The following is a 15,395-nucleotide window of genomic DNA, read 5'->3' as shown; positions in this document are numbered from 1 at the left end:
ATTTAGTTGCATTTGTCAAATGCCAGAATATTTGAATATGGATTTTTCAAAAAAATATATTTTTTTAAAGTATTGACATATGCTTTAACGGGAATACCTGTCAAAATAGAAATAATTCAACAGTGATTCTTTTTCTCACACCAGCAATCAAAACAGTTGTTAGCTCTTTTAAAAGCAGCATCATTATTTCTCCCCAAAAATAAATTAAATATTAGGTAAAATTGGTCAATTTGAACATAGGATGATAATCGCAGAAAATTTGTAGCTAAGGGAAACCTCCCTAAATATATTTGGATTTAAGAAATTTCTATATTACAGAAAGAAATGGCTTTTTGTATGTGATATAGTGTTTACTCCATTCATTATTATGAATGGGCACGATGGCAATTTTTTATTTTATTTTTTTAGTAAAATTTCACTAAAACTTTCAGAGAGAAAGAGAGAGACAGAGAGAGAGAGAGATGCAAAATCATGGAAAACACTGCCACCTTCGAACAGTCCCCATCTCCCCCTCATTATGACTGTTCCTATCAATCCATTCATTTGGAGATAATTAAAAAGTTGCCAAAATAACAGGACTCAAATCTGCAGGCCAAAGCCATTAAAACACTTTCTCGCTCTCCCTCTGCCGGTGCAGCTGCCAAGCGAGGTGACACTCCAAAATGGCCAGCTGTTATCAGCGCTCTCCATACCAGTTGGTCTCAATGCTTTGGAGAATTTGTTTAATAAGATCCCCCACTAACACCACCCCAAAACCCAGCGCTTCCTTCCCGTGCAGGCATGCCAAAAATTCCAGGCACACGCGGATAAGGGAGAGCAGGAAAGCCCGACTGTTGCAAGAAAAGCACTCAGTCGCTCCGTTTAATGCGTGCCAGTCACAGCAGAATAAGAGCAGCATAAAGAGTTATTGCTCATAGGTTGTACTTTTTTTTGAAGACGCTGTTCTCAAGTGTCAACTAAAGCCTGGTTGGAGAGGGAAAAAATAATAAGGTAGATTTAGCGCCAAGCATGATTCAGGGACGTTCCTTTTTAACTGGAAACTATGTTAAGCGAGAATGATCTTCAAAAAGCAATAATTAATCAGGCTGGGCTACCTCGAGGTCAGAGCGAAGCCGATTAAAATGTTGCACAATTTTATTTCCGTCTCTTTAGCTTGTCATGCGTTTTGTCTTTTTCTTTTATCCTTGTGCCCTTTTTTCTTTTTTTCTTTTAATGATTCAATGCCATGAACGCAAAACAAAATTGCAGCAGATTCAGGAAAGTATGGAAATAGAAAGAATGAATGAAATGATGCAAACATCTCGAGTGTAACAGAGGCTGGGGAGGTTCGTCCTGTTGTTGCTGATGGTGTGAGAACACATTTTTATTTATTTGTTGTTTTTTTGCTAGTATTATGTTTTAATCGTTACACAGTTAATTACTCAGCTATGTGAGTACTCACAGAATGTATAAAAATAAAAGATGACCAAGATATTAAACTGCAGTTTCTTATACAAAAAAACAATATATATATATATATATATATATATATATATATATATATATATATATATATATATACAAATATTTTTTTTGTTAGTTGAGGGCTAACTGTCACTATATCCTGACAGTATATGATACAGATAATCTGTGAAAATATTGAGCTTCTCGATCTCATCCTTGTAGTCAATAACCCGCTCACGGTCAAAAACAACCAATCAGAGCTTTCGACCACTAATCACCCTCGTGTACATGCTCCTCATGCCCTCCCCCTTGTTCTTTGCAGCTACTTCCCTACAACTAAAACTGCCATAAATGCACAGGCTAATAAGCATGGCCACTGATGACGACGGATGAACAAATTGTCTGGAATGCGAAATTGTTTGACCTCTTCTTGGCTCTGACTGACTTGGGGCTAAAGCTATTCTGTTTTAGACAACAGAAGAAAATGAACAACACAGGAGACTAAATTTCTATACATCAGTTGAAAAGCATTTCAAGACTTCAGATTAACAAAAACTGAAAATAAGAGTAAACTGATAATATATTTAACAAATGTCACCATCATCAAAAGCTAAACCAGTTGATATTTCACTTTGGATGTAAAGATGCAGCAGCAAGAAAAGTTGAAATCATGAGTGTATATTCAGCAAATCCTTCTTGGGGGGGCGAACATATCAAAGGGTTGCTCTCCTGAGGATGCAATCAAAAAATGCAAATGCAAGTAAACTCCCCATCCTGATGTAATTTAACTGTACAGAGGGAACTGGATAATGAGGAAAATTCAGCGCACATGTTTCCACATTTTGCATATGCTTTTGTGGAGACGCTCATGACATGAAACGTAGTTTTTGCTAACTGGAATTAATTGTCTTTAGCACATGGCTCGCAGTCTAATTAGCCGAGGGGGTATGCTGATTGCGTTGATGGCGCATTGTACCGGGTCAGGGGTGGTGTAAGTGAGTGCTTTAAATGCATGAAATCCTGGGAAATCAAGATTGCTTTTTGTCCTCTCTTTACTGCCTCCAATCTGGGGTTTTAACGAAACTGTTATTGCATCCCACCCACTTCTCTGCCGCTTTATGAGTGCTAGCTTAATCACAGACAAATTTGGGCATATTTGTCAAACAATAAAAGAAAAAAGATGAAACAGCAGAAATGGTTGGGATCTGTTTGTGCTAAGGTACAATCGTTTCGTCCTGAAGTCTTTAGACGACCTTTTAAAATCATTATATGGTTTTTACACCGACCGAGACGGCCCAAGTTATCAGCTCCTCTGACAGCCATTTACACTGCAGTATTTCTGCTACTTGTAGGCAAATGTGACACTCATTTGAATAACTCACACTTGAATAACTCTCTGGTCAGCGTTTAGCATTTAAAGCCACATTAATGTTTTCCTGTGGTGCTTAAATCATGAGACATCTGGCTCCTGCTCTTTGCCAGGCTGCGCAGAAAAGTTGCTCTTCAATAGCTTCCCTGTTAGGACAAGATATCAGTTTAAATACTGTATTTTTCGGACTATAAGCCGCTACTTTTTTTCCTACACTTTGAACCATGCGGTTTATAGACCGGTGCAGCTTTTCTGTAGATTTTTCTTCAACCACCAGGGGGCTCTTTAGCAAGAAGTGAATCACTGGAAGTCAAAATTGGAAATCAAAGAAGAAAGTGCTGATTTTCATTTAGAACAAGCACATGCTAGCAGCAGGCACGACAGAGACACGTCTTCAAACTCATATGATGCAGCTTTAAAGTTGAGGGCTGTCAATCTGGCAGGACAGGAGGGAAATAGAGCCGCTGCACGTAAATTCGGTGTGAACGAAACCATGGTTCGGGTTTGGAGACGGAGGGCAGCTTCCTGAATAAATCCAGCAGATTTATTAGGATGTTGCCCTCTGCTGCATCCTTATGGAAGACAGAGAGCGGCGGAGATACCAGCGACTTATAGCCCGGCGCGGCTCTGTAGTCCGGAAAATACGGTAGTTTTGGAAGGTTCCTAAATGTCATTTAATTGGACTCATTACAGGACATTTCAAGCTCCATCCATTGATTTTTCTATACATGTTTATTCATGCATTCAATCACAAGGCAACATGTAGTGGAGGCTCTTTAGGAACAGCTCACTAAAAAGCTGATCAAAACTTCGGTTCCCAAACGTCTACTCAGATTTTGTTGCATAAATTACTAAAATGCTTAATATATGTCACTATGACGGGAAAAAAAAAAAATCAAAACCAAAATTATATAAAATGTTATTTACATGGAACAGCAAAAAGTGAAGCAACAGCTTCTAGAAAAAAAGAGAGAACAGAGTGCTACAAAACAATGTGTAACATGTGACTAAAAGAAAAGACCCATCAGAAATTTACAGAAGGGTTAAATCACACATTACGTGCATTGTTTCTAATGCTTGATATGAAACTTTTCCGTCACTGAACTCACATTAAAATGTGTCCTAATTTTTCTTTTAAGCATATCACCCAGCATGTGGCCTCTGTCTGAACGGAGGCTACAAAGCTTTTGAAAGTTCAGGTTGAGCAAGAGGTATGGGCTTTGAAGGAGACCAGAGGATACTTACTTATGCTCATCTACCAACCCTGAATAGGAGTATCTAGTTTATTTACTTTAGATCAACATTATTCACTTTTTCTTCTTTTGCTCTTTCCTTTGGTTTGTTATTTTGTTTGTATTTCCTTTGAATTCCTGTAAAGCACTTTGCTGACAATGTGCTGTATAAATAAAATGACCTTTACCTTTTTACCATTGCATGTACATGGAAACATGCAAACTCAAGACAGAAAGCTGTGTGAAGTAATTGTTAGAACCACCAATACACACTGCACACCTGGTTTGGATCACAAAAAGAACCCATTTGTCAGCTGCTACATGTCATTCTCAGGGGAAAAAAAACAAACAGTATCTGCCAACTATGGAGCGGCAGATAATAGATCTGCCAAAAATAATTGAAAATATAATCTCCCTTAAAAATATATCTATGATATAAACATCAGTATAACAAATCAAGCAGCAATATATACTGTGAGTTTGATTACAAATGTTATAAAGGTAACACTGGTTGTAATATGTAAATAAAGAAATACTTAAGAATTTTCTCATTTTCTGTTAGATTTAAAACTACAATCTAAGTAAAAAAAAAAATAAAAAAAAATGGATTCTGTTTTGCTACAGTTCTGAGAAAAGAAGACACATTGCATGAAAAGGCAAGTCCTGAAGGTCAATTTTGATAGGTAAGGTTTATGGCTGGTTCTTTTTATTGAAAATATCTTTTCAGGAAACATTTATCATCAACACAGTCTTACCGGGAAGCACACACAGCGATCTCTAGAACCGAAATGTTGCTTTTTTTTTTTTTCTGATTGAGAAGACTTCTCAAAACAGATCTAGGAGAAACATTACTAACTTTGGAGAAAAACGTCTACAAATGTCATCCCGAATCTCTAAATGCCAACAGACGAACAGATCAAGAAGTGAGCACAAGAAACCCGGAGATATCAACATCTGGGAGTGTGATAGTTGAGTTACTGGGATTGATAAACAAGGCCAATACTGTGATAAGGTCCATTTAACACTTTACACTGTCTTATCAAGGCTGCGTCGGAGCCACAGGGCTGAGTAGATATGCACAAGTGCGGATCTCTCTCTCTCTCTCTCTGAGTGTGTGTGTGTGTGCATGTGTGTTTGATGGAACCCGTCAGATGTTTTCCCCCAAGCCACCCAGATATCATCAGTCATTATCCTCGTCATTCATCAAACACTGCAGGTGCACGTGAGCATGTGTGCTTCACTGGTGCTCCCCTCCTTCATCCCTGCTGCCTCTTCGCTGCTGCTCCTTCACTCACTTCCTCCACAGAGTCCCTCCAAACACACGGCTCCCCGGAGGCCGCAGGAGATGCAGATTTGTACATTCTGGGTGAAGAAGGCTGATGCAGGGACTTCTGGAGAAAAAAAAGAAGAAGAAAAAAGGTAAAGTTATAAATAAGATGGGGAAGTACTTTTGACAATACTTCAATTTGTGGATTTGCGCTGCTGTCCACATTTTGAACTTTCACAACATATGATGTCACACACCCAACTAGTCAGGAATCGGGTTCGGAAAAAAGTTTAAGCCAGGGTTAAATAGTATCCCATAATCTATTTGAAAACATTTTATGACGCAGTAAATAGTTTCTTCTGGACAGATATCGCCAAAATACAATAAAATCAAAACCGTGTTTGTGATGGAAAAGTAACGAAGCAAATAACCCAGAATGCACAATCGCCAGGAGGAAGGATGATGGTGGGAGAATCATGTTGTGGGTGGTTTTTTTATTTGTTTGTTTTTTTGGCAGTGACTGTGACGTTGGTCAAGGGGTTGATGAAAAAAGAGCAGACCTGTGGTTAAAGATGCTCTCCATTCATTCTGACTGATCTTGAGCCTCGTTCCAAAGAAGAAAAGGCAAAAACTCTCGATGTCCAAAGCTGGTAGAGACATATCCCAGTGGCAATTGCAGAAAAAAAATGGGTTTCTTCTATTGCTAGGTAGCATCATCTCAGGGGGCTGCATATGAATATATATACATGGACAGACAATAAGGTTTTAGTCTATCATAGAAATTTCCAATAATGCACACTGAAATCTGTGGACGTAAGGTGACAAAATGTGAAAAAGCTCAAGGGACATTTGTAGGTGTGGAAACATTGTTTGACTTTTCAGTTTAACAATCTGCCTCCTGAAAATACATAGTTTTGATATTCACAGATATGAAATAATAAATTCCAATGAAATAGAAGTCATGAACCCGAGCATTGCTCTGGCTCTCGTATGAAAAAAAAGATAAAACTACTGCTTAGCAACTACTACGCTGCTCATGTGTGACATTGTCCACATCACTACATTAGACGACATAGATTAATAAACCATGTTTATTAAATCAATCTGATATGCACTGGTTTGGAAAAAAACGACAACTCATGAGCTATAAATGTTGAAGGTAGACATCTAAAGTCTGAATGTCAAAGAGTTTTTTTCCCCAAAGATTAGACAAATCAGTGTGAGAGCAGCATAAGACTGTGAAACGTTTGAAGGTTGATTGGACGGTTAATGGAGCTCTCTCTTCACTCATGGTAAAGATTTGCAAAAAGGTTAGTTAAATAAATCTTTCATTGCTGTACTAAGATCTCACTCTCAAAGTACATTTGTTCAGGGTGGAATAAATCCCACATTAAAAGAAATGTGTTACGTTTCAGTCACCAGTACCACATTTCTAGGCACCCGTCCTGTTGAAAAGCATGAAAAACGAAAATGGATTTTATGGAAAAACACAAAATAGCTTTTTGTTTTTTAAATAATTTAGCTTGTTTTTCAACTTCCCAATCATTTTAGATTTTGATTTCCTAAAAGCTAAAACAAGCAGCAACCCTCCCGATCCCACTAAGGGACAAGGGTGTAAAGAAGATGGATGGATGGATGAAAGCTAAAACACACAATCTTTCCAAAACTAACAACAAAAACAGTCAATTTCCCTGTCTTTATGGGCTTTAGATCATTTTACTTAAGTGAAAACAAACAAAAATCATCCTGAGTTGTTTGGTTCAGAACCCATGTAAATGTTTTATTTCTTTAGTTTGGGGAAATCAACGTGTTACTGATCACAAACTGTGATTTCAGCGCCTGTTTCATTCCAGATTCATCAGTCTAGACTTTCTAAGTATTATGGAATTAACAGATCTAGTTTGTCTAGAAGTCGTCCAAAAAAAACTAGATTGTTCACCTGACTGCTGAATCAGACGGTAGTTTCACCACAAGGAACAATAATAAACCCAAATATGGATATGTATTAAACCCATTCACCCATAATGTGATACAAAACAGCTGCAAAAATCTATAAAAGTTATAACTTTGAACCATTTCACTCAAGATAGCTACCCCGTCCCCCCCACACCCCGTTTCACATCATTCTTTACCTTGTAATTAGCTGTTTAATTCAAAGCCACATCTTTGCATTACTTGTTGATATACAGACTCGTTTGTCGGCCAGCCTTTGATTTCTGAAACCATGTTTCCCAGACTGAGTTGGCTTCACCTCGGCTCCAGTGCTGCCCATTGGCTGACTGAAGGCTCTAATTGGGTGGCTTGCCTGATACATGGCAAAGACATGTGCAGCTGCGCCGTGCCTCTTCTGCTCTTTCGGTCCCACGTTCCCACTTGCCTCCAAAAACTTCCACCGCCAGTTCTGAAAGAGTTGGACAACAGAGGATGTTTTCCTGTTTGCATGGTTGGCAGAGCACACTGCTAAACGCTAGTGTTCAGCAAAAGGGATCCATTGGTGGAGGCACCGACTGTGATGACTTATAAAGTGGTTGCAGAGCAGCACTTGTTAGCAGCCTTCTCTATTACCCCCTTAAAACTAATATTACATGGTCCATCTGTTGTTGTGTTGCCCCCCTCTCCACCAAAATGAAGTTATGCTAATAGGACATTTCTAAACATCGTTTTTAAATGTTTATTACAACATCTGCATTTTTTTTCTTCTGTAAAAGTGTGTTTAGTTGTCAAGCTTTTTTTTTTTTCAGTCAAGCAAATTACATATGACATTATCATTAAGTTAGCACATCTCAATTGCTTTTTACCCCAAACATCCAGATGGTGACCAATGAAATTATTCCTCTAAACCAAATTAAGGATGAGAGCAAATGTACAGATGGAAAGTAGAAATTAATTTCTTGCAAAGTATGCTTCATATGTGGATTGCTATCACATTAAAGTTCTGGTTAATGCCTCTGCAACCTGTAACGTGCAGAGAGGGGGTGAGAGAACCTATCGATCATTCCTACCCACTGAATCTGTCCCAGTTTGCTGCGTTAAAACTAGAGATGTGCCGATCAGGTTTTTCCTGCCGATACTGATACCGATCATCCATGAGGTACTGATCACTGACACCGATACCGATCACATAATTATTATTATTATTTTTTTTATCATAAACACTACCGGTTACATTATGTGGAAAAAGGAACCATGAATTCACCTTAATTTAGACAAAAACTTGTTTTTAATAACTTTATCCAAGAATAAAACTAAACAAAACAAGCATTATGCAAATTGTACTGCTATTGGTAATACTATCTTTAACAGACTTTTAACATATGAAGGCACTGAAGAGGCTAAATAATGCAAAGAGCCAAAATAAAACCTCTCAACATTGCCAAAAAATTCAAGTATAAAACTTAACATTCAAAGGCAAATACAGGTTCCATTACAATGAACAATCCTGAGTTACTGAATGAAAACTTCCTGATAGCATGGCGGTTAGCTGATTACTGCTAGTTCTGATTGGCTGTTTCTGACTGAGTAATTATGCAGAGCAGGGAGGAGATCGATTATTTTTTTAGAGATTATCTGTCTCATGGTAGGACAGCGAAAGTTTTAATACGTATGTAAAATGTATTTTTTTTAGGTTAGATGCTGCAGCTTTAAACAGAGGTTCGGTGTGAGAGTCACTACCAGGTGGAGGAGAAGCGGTGCTCCATCTGTGAAATATTACTACCTGCAGCGGTTCAACAGCGAGAGCAGAACCAGCGTCTTACATCGCAGCTTGAAGACTTAAATAATTTTGCGGGTTATTTGTTTAGCTTTCTGACCGTCATGCTAATCCGGGTGAGTGTTTGTAGCTGTGTGCTGCTTTACCTGCTATCTGATCCTCCATATGTCTTTTTTACTGCAATGAGCCTCGATGTAGCCAAACTCCTTCAAGTATGGCATTGTTTTTATGTCCTATTAGCTTCGTTGTGTTGATGCATTTTGACCTGCTTCAATTTTCCGCTGCAACACGCAAACGTCCCCATTCACTCAGTGCGTTATAATTTCCTTAGGATTTGTTGCTGCGCGTTTGCACAGTGTGAAGGAAAGAGGAGACCAGCTGCACAGGCAGGCTGTGAAATGAGAATCAGGTGATCGGTATCGGCAACAAGAGCCAATGATCGCCGATCACCGATCATGCACTTTTTCATGGAAATCGGCCCGATTATGATCGGTGACCGATCGATCGGCACACCTCTAGTTAAAACCAAAACGTTTCATTCATTCGAGGATTGTAGGTAGAACGGCACAAAGTTGTTCGTATTTTATTTACAAGTAAAAATCTGAAAAGGGTTGCATTCCTTTCTAGTAACCTCATGGAAGTCTGACACCCCTAAATAAAATTCATAATGATTTTATAAACAGGACATGGGGAAACAAACGGCACCATGCAGACCAAGATTCTGTAGAGCTGCAGGACTCAGGTGATGGGGCAACCACTCGATGTATGATGTATAAATCTTTCAAGTTATTGTTGAAAGAAAACTATAAGTAGTAATTTTACAGTTTTCTAAATCACGTAAGGGAGATGGAACCAAAATAGTATCAGGATGCTTTTCTTTGAAAAGCAAAAACAAAACATCAAAATCAGAGAAGCTGGTCAAAAAGGATTAGGATAGTTGCTGTGGCAACCAACATTGGATAAAAATCTTTCACTTTTGTTGGAGACTAGATTGGTGGTTCTTCTTCCTGCGAGACAACAACCATTATCACAGAGCCAGAGTTCCAGTGGAATGAGTTACATCAAAGCACATTAATACAATTAGTAGGCTAAAATGTTCCAGTTAAAGTCCAGATCTAAAACTAATGAAGAATGTCTAGATTCCATTGCATCTAACTATGCTTGAGCTACGTTGCAAAGACGAATGGGCAAAACCTTTAAGACGCACAGTTGTTATTTCTGCAAATGGTTCTCCTACAAAAAAATAAAATAAAACAGCCTCTCTGGGACTGAAAACAACATGCCGCTCTACATTTTCAGGCTGCTCTTCGTATAGAAAAAAAAATCCATACATCATTTTTCTTCCTCTTCAAAATAATGAATTATTTTGTGTTTGTCCATCACATAAAATCCTAATAATTTACGCTGAAGTTTGCAGTGTATTTACCTCTTAATGTGTAAAAGTGCAAAGCCTATGAACGGTTTTGCGGGAGGGGTCAAATAGAAAAAAGCTCAACAGAAGCAGCCACAACTGTAGCCAACCTGTCTGCACTTTCTGTAATTTAGCTTCCTAAAGTGAGGTAACAGTGCCAGGCCAAGAAAGACGAGGGAGGCGGAGGGAGAGGGGTGTGTGTGTGTGTGTGTGTGGGAAGTTGAAGAGAGCATACTGACAGAGCTACTGTAGCATGGGGAGAACCTTTACTCTGTCAGTGTGTCTGCTGTTCCTTCTCTCTGTCACTATTTCACACACATACAGACCCAGAGTCAAGAACATTTACCACTTGACCTCAGCGCCGTTCAATGCTCACATTCAGCTTTTCCCAGCCTGAGGAGAATTTCTTGTCCCTTACTGGGAATTGCAGATTTATTGTGGATTTTATTTATTTATTTTTTTACACTGGCAGGTGCTTTTGTGAGACATAAGATACTAGTGGCAGCTCTAAGTACTATTTTTATTTATTTTTTACATTTATTTGAAGTTTACTGAGGAAATCTGCCTTTCATGTCGGTAATAAAATCCGTATTTATTGTGTACAATGATTCATGCCAGTTCGTGAATAGCCAGGACGGATCTGTCTAAAACGGGAAACTGCTTATTTAACCGAACTGTAAATGTTTATTCATTTTCATTCAAAAACATACAAGTTAACTACAGGGTCTCCCCTCCCCCAAAGCACATTTTGGCAAAAAGGTTTATCCCAGAGCTCAAACAAAACTTGCTCATAAACTGTCTTCCTTGTAACTGAAAGGAAAAGATCAAGCCGCAGAGAAAACAATGCGAGTCTTTGTTTACCCGTGGATCCTGGGTCAGTTTTGGATCAACAGAGCTGCTATGTCACTGTGTTTGTTTACAGCAAGTCTTTCTGAATCCCGTGCAGCTTTTACTGGGGCGTCTTGACTCGCTTCGATTCCTTATCAGCAGTCAAAGCTCGTGGGTATTTTTCATGTTTGGAGCCATCTGCCACAGCAAATGCAAGAAGAGAAACATTTGTCGGAAATAAATTCCGAAATTGTGCCTCAGAAAACTGTAAACTTTCCGTTTGAGTTACTTATTTTGCAGCCGATCGCCGAGAGATAAAGGAATTGAGTTAAAAAACACACCTCTCATTTTCTAAGACAACAACAAATGTTGTGGTTGATGAATATTGATGTTATTAGGAACAAAGAAAAAGTTTGTAGTCTTCCCACTTTTACTTTGTTGAGCCTCTCGGTGTTAAATCCTTTAGTTTCCAGGGCTCCTTTGTTTAGATTGAGACATGTTCCCCTTAGTTCCAGTGTTCCGATGCTGATCCCAACAAATGAGCCCCATTATCATACAGATGAATGGAAATTAGCTAATTATTTCACCTATCTAATGGCCTCACGCCATGTAAACAAATGAATGAGCTTAAAGCATCAGAAGCTACTCAAACCACATTCAAAATGACTTACGGATGTGCTTTGATTGGAAAAACATGCACTAGGTAAATTTGCCTTTGTATGTCCCTTTGTATATAATAAAGAGCTCTGGTAAGCTAATTTGCAAAACATAACAACGTTAAAAGAAAATATTTGTTTTATTGTCATTTTAGAAATTGAGAAGTTTTCAGGCTCTAAAATGGAGTTGTTCATGCAGTGAATTACCTGTGGAAAAAGGTTCACAAATTGTATTTTTAAATTCTATTAATTTCATTGTCTTAACCCAACTAAGACAAAGGCGCCATTGCAACATGTGAAACCGTAGAAATTCTGATCATAAGGGAATTGAGGTCACAGTCTAGTACTTATCACAAGATAAATAATACATTAAGACTGCTGACAATCTCACCCAGATGATTTTTTGCGGTAACACTTTATTTGAAGGGGTGTGCATAAGACTGACATGACACTGTCATAAACATGACATACTGTAACACTTGTCATGAACATAAAGAAGTATTTATGAATGTTTATGACAGTTGTCATGAAGTGTCATTTGGTAAATAATGACACTTTTAATGCAAAGTTGCTCTAAAAGTTGCATTAAAAGTCCATTGAAAATGCCAACTTTGCATGATTTTGTAAATTAGGATATGCAAAGTTGGCACTTTTAATGGACTTTTAATGCAACTTTTAGAGCAACTTTGCATTAAGTGTCATTATTTACCGAATTACACTTCATGACAGTTGTCATAAACATTCATAAAGACTTCTTTATGGTCATGACAGGTGTTATGTCATGTTTATGACAGTGTCATGTCAGTTTTATGCACACCCCTTCAAATAAAGTGTTACCTTTTTTTTTTTTTAAATGCTATTTTCAATAAACACTGTTGTCTACAATGTCACAAAAGATTAGATCAAAACTTTTTTTTTCTGGGAGAGGTTACTCATTTCAGACTTTCTTTATACTGCATGAGGTCAAGGCCAATGAAGCAAGTTCTTGTGTCAAGCAGAAAATTAGACATGCACCATTTAGTTATGGAGTTAAACTTTTTAAATCTTTAAAAACGTACATGTAGACAAACAGAGCCGTCTCCCGGTGTCTGCTATCTCAAGAGTCTCCCTTCTAGTTAGAACTATTTGATTTTGTTTTTTCTGAGGATCCATACGCTCAACTCACAAACGGGTCCTTCAACTTGAGAGCTGCTGGATCCACTAACTGGAGCAATTTCTCAAAGCAATGTCATGAACTCTGTTGTGTCCTTCCCTTGAAGCCAAGGTTTTACTTGTTTTATGATGTATTTCAGAAAGCGACTGGTTTTGATGCATGGGAAGAAATCTGCACTCTTTGTCTATTTCTCTCATTAATGAGTTCCTTTTCCTGAAGTTATTTCAATGAAAGAGTACTTATCCTATTCCCGGTTGACAATAGCGTAAGTAGGCACATACCCAGTCAGCATATTCCCACCAGAGAGGAATTTTTTCCTTTTTTTTTGTCAAGAAAAATAACGTGTAGGCAGTCACAGACTGCGGCTCCAGACAATAAGTAATCATCAATATATTGTTTCTTGTTGTGATTTAGAGAGGTCTGGCTCCCGAGGCAGTGTCGATGTCAACATTGTGTTTTAGAGTGACTTGTTTGCTTTGAAGAAAGGAAGAAATCTTGGTTGTGGACTGTTTGGATTTCCTACTGTAAGCATTATTTTAGTTTTAGCTGAGGGTTATTTTAGAGGAACTGCCTCAGTGCAACGGCTTACATTGCAAGTTTTACAATTTCATAAAACCTCGGTGAACCTGTAGGCAGAACTTTGCCAAAAGAATGTTGTAATTTTACTGAAAGAAATAATTTTTTTTTTTGGGAGGGTGATATGTCTTCTTTATCCTGGCTTCTTGGTTTTGACATTTTCTGTGCATAGATGTAAAAACTAATCATGTGGAGAAAATTGGTGTTCTCGATCCTGGCAATTACTATTTAAACAGCTTAGTCATAGCATTTATGGTACTCATGTCCACTGCTGGAGCAGGATAAAATTACAGCCTATCAACTTTAATTCTAACCTGCTTCACCTCTCAGTTCCTTGCTTAGCATACAAGTCAAGCTGTATATGTGCAATTCTAAATGTTAAGTAAAAGAAAAAGCACAGAAAATGTAAATTTATTTTCTTTGTGTGGCTTCCTGTTTTTACTTGAACGTACAATCGGGTTAAGGTTTTTTAAACGTGCCTGTCCAAGACCACAAGCCGTACAAGAGCTTGAGTGCTATGTAATTATCAGCCTCTCTAATGGAGGTCCCTCTCAATCTTGTATGGCCTCAAAAGGCTAGAATAGGCTATTTTCTGTTACTGGTCTTAGAAAAAAAAACAAAAAACAACAGAGCAGGTCTGCATCAGTAGGAATAAAAACACAAAACAAACTAGAACACGTAGAAATTAACACAAAACAAGAGGAGCTCACTGTTGAATGAGATAACCCCATTTTTCTGCAATACTTTTTCAGATAGATTTTTTTGTTTTTGAAATGCAAAATGAAATAAAAAATCCTGGCAGTGTGTCCTGACAAAAAAAAAAAAAAAAAAAGCCTACCAGGTAAACAAGGGAGCAAGTACTGATAATGTGGATGGACACTCAAGAGAATGGAAGAAAACAAACATTTCTGACGGTTTGCCAAAAGATGCTCATCGTGAAACATTGACTTGACAACTGTGTTAGAAAATAATGTTGCTCTATTCTTCTATCTCAAATATTTCTTCAGACTAGCAGGATGGATGCTAAGCCAAACTACATAACCAGACAGCAATGTAAACCTTAGAATGGCTTGTTTGTTTTAGGGACCTGACAGAAATTATGACCATGACGTCATCAAAGGAGCTACATTTGGTAGATATGATTAAAAAGCACCAAGAATAAACAAAACTGCACCCATTCTAAAGACAGCCGTAAATAGAATAAAACAGAGAGGTACATAGTAGAAATGTTATCAAGCAACTATGGTACATGGTAAATGGCCTGTACTTGTAGATAGTGCTTTATTAAATCCAGGGAATCCAAAGCATTTCACACCACAATTAGTCATTCACCAATTCATGCACACACTGATGGTGAAGTCACAGCTGTGCTGAGGCAGACCTGGTGTCAGACCAGTAGCTTGAAGACCTTATAGACCTTTACTCTATATGTGGATTTAAAATTGTTTTCTGCTGAGAAAAGCCTACCTAAGCAGCAATTTAGCCTTGGTCTAATATGACAGCTTGGATCAAAACTTGTGAAAAAACAAAAACAAAACAAAAACAAAAGTTCTGGCAGCATTCAGGCAGAAATAATTAGTGCTTTGGATACAGCGTGCTGGTACTCTGTGTCACCAGCCAAATAGCTGGCTGGTGGTAACAGAAATACCTTTTACTTACACAAACAGTCCATGTTTTACTATGGGTTAAACTTCATCAACATGGTAACCGATATGTTATTCGGCGGACACTGTCCATCACACCGGTCAATG

The 15,395-nt window shown here is 38.0% G+C and overlaps 1 long non-coding RNA gene across 3 annotated transcripts in view; it reads right to left on the bottom strand.

Annotated features, from left to right (window-relative positions):
- Window positions 1-4,720: 4,720 nt before the first annotated feature.
- The window catches only part of LOC145548699 (uncharacterized), a 57,428-nt gene continuing 46,753 nt past the window's right edge, over window positions 4,721-15,395 (bottom strand). Inside the window, exons 4-6 of one of the 3 annotated variants that reach the window (XR_014084703.1) lie at window positions 7,444-7,712; window positions 5,872-6,037; window positions 4,721-5,435 (exon numbers count right to left, since the gene is read on the bottom strand). This is a non-coding gene — a long non-coding RNA (uncharacterized LOC145548699). The remainder of the gene's footprint in view (window positions 5,436-5,871; window positions 6,038-7,443; window positions 7,713-15,395) is intronic. The other 2 variants (XR_014084705.1, XR_014084704.1) reach the window with 2 other exon arrangements.

Source organism: Poecilia reticulata, chromosome 18 (genome assembly GCF_904066995.2).
Source record: "Poecilia reticulata chromosome 18, P_reticulata-male-v2, whole genome shotgun sequence".
Taxonomy (NCBI): domain Eukaryota; kingdom Metazoa; phylum Chordata; class Actinopteri; order Cyprinodontiformes; family Poeciliidae; genus Poecilia; species Poecilia reticulata.
The sequence above is the reverse complement of the archived record's forward strand: the minus strand, read 5'-3'. Positions and strand labels throughout refer to the sequence as shown.